This window comes from Rhinopithecus bieti, unplaced genomic scaffold (assembly GCF_001698545.2).
Source record: "Rhinopithecus bieti isolate Rb0 unplaced genomic scaffold, ASM169854v2 scaffold_70890, whole genome shotgun sequence".
Taxonomy (NCBI): Eukaryota; Metazoa; Chordata; class Mammalia; order Primates; family Cercopithecidae; genus Rhinopithecus; species Rhinopithecus bieti.
In genome coordinates this window covers 184,364-188,341 of record NW_016827312.1, presented here as the reverse complement: position 1 = coordinate 188,341, position 3,978 = coordinate 184,364, and the positions used below count along the sequence as shown (strand labels likewise).

General features: G+C 39.8%; 1 pseudogene; it reads left to right on the top strand.

The window, feature by feature from the left end:
* Window positions 1-3,518: 3,518 nt before the first annotated feature.
* Window positions 3,519-3,978, top strand: LOC108523238 (mRNA turnover protein 4 homolog pseudogene; annotated as a pseudogene).

Here is a 3,978-nt window from a genome sequence, read left to right as displayed (position 1 = left end):
GCCAAATAAATAACTGTTTTTTAGAATGTTTGTAGTTGAGCCATAAACCCACACAAACTCTTATGATTGCCTCCTTCCTGATACTAGATTTTCCCATTTACATGGCAGAAGGGCTGTCATAATGAAGGTCTCAGTTTCAATTAAGGCCACCAGTTAGAGAAAATACAGACAGGCTTAACTATGAACAGAGAGTTTCGAAGAGGAGACTATAGACATCAGGTCCACAGGGCAGTTGAAGAGGAACAGAATAAGGACCGATCACAGGAAGGGAGCCTAAATGTTCCTAAGAGTAAGGCTGTAGGAAAGAGCAGATGCCAGAGGAGTTTATATACTGGATGGCGATCAGAGATAATAATATGAGTCATAGTAGATTACATTTATGACAAGGTTGCTACGGGATTAAACCTTTGCAGTCTATTCGATCGAGTGTAGGTATGGGAAGTTCTAAGGCCTCTCCAGCATCAGCTGTGGCCTTGCTCCCTAGAGGAAATCACAGTTTCTAGTGGACAGAGAGACCCAAGTTTTCTTGGAAGGAGTAAGCAAGATGCAACCATTAATTTATTCATCTCCCTTTTTGTAGAAACTACATTGATATGTCTCTTAACCAATGGTGAGGTCAGGGAATATTTCAAATTCATCTTTGTGCCTCTAGGCTCTACTACAGAGCCTAGTACATGCCAGATGTTTAAAGTACGTATTGAATATACCACTAAAGGTGAAAGGCAAGTAAGGTATGAAGAATTCAGAGGACCACAAATACTCACATTATGACTTTAGAAAATAAGATGAATGAAGAAAGCAATTGTGGTATATGTACACATGGAATGCTAGTCAGCCTTAAAAAAGAAGGTAATCCTGTCATTTGCGACATGAATGCACCTAAAGGACATTATGCTAAATGACATAAGCCAGGGACAGAAGGACAAATACCACGTGATCTCACTTACATGTGGAGCAATAAAAATCACTGAACTAGTAGGAGCAGAGGCTACCAGAGGCTAGGTGGGTGAGTGGAGGTTAGGGGGATGTTTCTGTTTTCCCAATCTTACTAAATAGTTCTATTAAATAATTTTCACCTCTTCAGTTTATACATCCATTATAAAATCACCCACCATGATGGTTTGGAGTTGAACAGGGAAAAGGGCAGGCAATACACTACCTCTAAGTGACCCTAAGAATGCTGCTTACTACTAAGTGAATTTGAACAATTAACTGACAGACTATTATCTTGTTTATCCCAAACGTGTAAAAGAGTAACAAAAATACCCATACTACCTATATGTGGTCTTATATAAACAACAGTCCAAATGAGATCATATATAGGAATGTGCAGGGTAAGTTATAAAAAATTTAAATATGTTGGTTACTATTATCTTGCTGTTTCTACTTTGCCACTTAGAGAAATGAGTGTTAATCCCTGTCATTTCATCTGCTGAGGACTCCAAATTCTGACTATACACAGACATTGACTCTTGACCAAGGGTGTTAAGTGTAAAGTCATTCAGAAAGGAAAATATTAAACACTAGCTTTTATAGAACTGTGGGTGATGATAAAATTGTTTTGCCCAATCAATTACTTGAAGTGTGCCATCTCTGCCACTGGCAAGCATGCAAACATTTAACAAGTATCTAATGAGAGCAAGTAATTGCACACCCTCTGCACACTGCTCAATTGTTCCCTGATGTGCCCTAAATGTGCTGACACCAGCTTTCCTTCATCCATGTCCCTCCAGGCCAGGAACCTCAGATGGCTCTATCAATAGAAGGCACACTGTGCTTATTCTAATTCAGTGGAGAGGAACAAAGACTATGATCTTGGAAGTAGCAAAAAGTACCTCTCTTGAGGCAAGAACTTGGCAATGGAAGTATAAAATGAAAGCCTGACCCCAAACAAGCTTGGCATTGTTCCTTTTTTACTAAACTAATATTAATTATGGAAGAAATTTTAAGACAGAAAATTTTTTTTGCTTAGATACCTGGCCTCATCCTTAGACTTCTCCATCTCTGACCCAGAATATCTATCTCTTCCTCTATAGAAATTCCGATACACATTGTATGCTCCTGTACATGATGTAATTCCATACATATTATTCATTCATTAATGTTTAATGCATTTATGCATTTATCATTTTATTCATTCAATTCAACACATTGCTTTAGTAGTAGTATCAGCATTCATCATAACCACTTACTGTGTGTTCCAAGCATCATAACAAGAGCTTTATATGAATTATTTAATCCTCCTAACAACTCTGCAAGGTAAACCCTTTATTATCCCCATTTGACAAACCAGTCTCAAGGAGGTCACATTACTTGCCTAAATTTACCCAAATAAGCTAGTAAGTGATGGGTCAGTGATTTAAACCAGGTCTGTGTAGCTTCGGAATCTGAGTTCTTAACTATTATATTAAACTGGCTAGGTGTTGGGGCCCTAAGCATTGGGAGAACATGTCCTGACTCTTAATTTTAGTGGAGGAATGCAGAGGAAGGGCTGGAAGACTTGGAGAAGTTTGCTGAAGCTCACTTGAGGTGAAAAGCGTCAGGAGAAGAAAAAAGGAGGGAAGGAGATCAGGAAAGTCCTTAGAAATTATAATAAAGAGTTTTGATTTTATGCTGAAAACAATGCAGAAGAACTGAAGGATAAGATTACTGTGTCATATTTATGCTAGATGAACTGGAATAAGACATGGCAGGAGGACCAGGAAGCAGATAAGAAGGCGGCGATAGTGATAATCCAGGTGAGAAATGATGAGGACCAAGGTCAATGACTAGGAGAAAGAAGAAAAACAGGTACAGAGAATGAGGGAGAGAGAGTGATACAGACTTCCTCCAAAGTCTTTGCTTGGAGACTCTTGATGGTACATTTACCTGTAAGAGAATACAGGGACATTGCAAATGTGGGGAAAAATGAAATGTAAACTGAGGAGCTTATGTCATAGCACAGGTGCTATGCAGTCAGGACTTTGAAACGTAGTTGGAGTCATTGCCATTTGTACAATGATGAGCCATAGGATTCCTTTCAGATGTCAACTCTGATCAGTTAGTGCTGACCAGAGCAATGTGTCATCTGAAATCTAGAGAAGAGATATGTGAGAAAGGTATTCAGGGTGGGGAATAAGATGTAAAGACTTGTAGTCAGGAATGAACATATAGACCTCTGTTTTAGAAAGATACTGAGAGTACAGTGAAATCAGCAATGCTGTAACACTAGAGTGCAGAATCGGACTGTCTGGACTTGAATCTCAGTTTCCCATTTACTGTCTACATGACCCTGAGTTAGCTACTACTAAATCTGTGTCTCCAAGACTTTACCTGAAAAAAATGGGCACAATTATAATTCTTCAGAGTGCTGTAAGAAATAGATATCCTGAGAAGTGCTTAACCATGTAGGAAAAAAAATCAGTTGTTCATTTTGTAAAAAAAAAAAAAAAAAAAAATATGTACTGTGTGTATGTTATACATATATGTACCAGACAGAAATTAAAGAGATATGATAGAAAATAAGTCATTAAGATTCAGCGCAATGCCCAAATCCAAGCGGGACAAGAAAGTCTCCTTAACCAAAGCTGCCAAGAAAGGCTTGGAATTGAAACAAAACCTGATAGAAGAGCTTCGGAAATGTGTGGACACCTACAAGTACCTTTTCATCTTCTCTGTGGCCAACATGAGGAACAGCAAGCTGAAGGACACCCGGAACGCCTGGAAGCACAGCCGGATGTTCTTTGGCAAAACAAGGTTATGATGGTGGCCTTGGGTCGGAGCCCATCTGATGAGTACAAAGACAACCTGCACCAGGTCAGCAAAATGTTGAGGGGTGAAGTGGGTCTCCTGTTCACCAACCGCGCAAAGGAGGAGGTGAATGAGTGGTTCACAAAATACACAGAAATGGACTACGCCCGCGCTGGTAACAAAGCGGCTTTCACTGTGAGCCTGGACCCGGGGCCGCTGGAGCAGTTCCCCCACTCCATGGAGCCACAG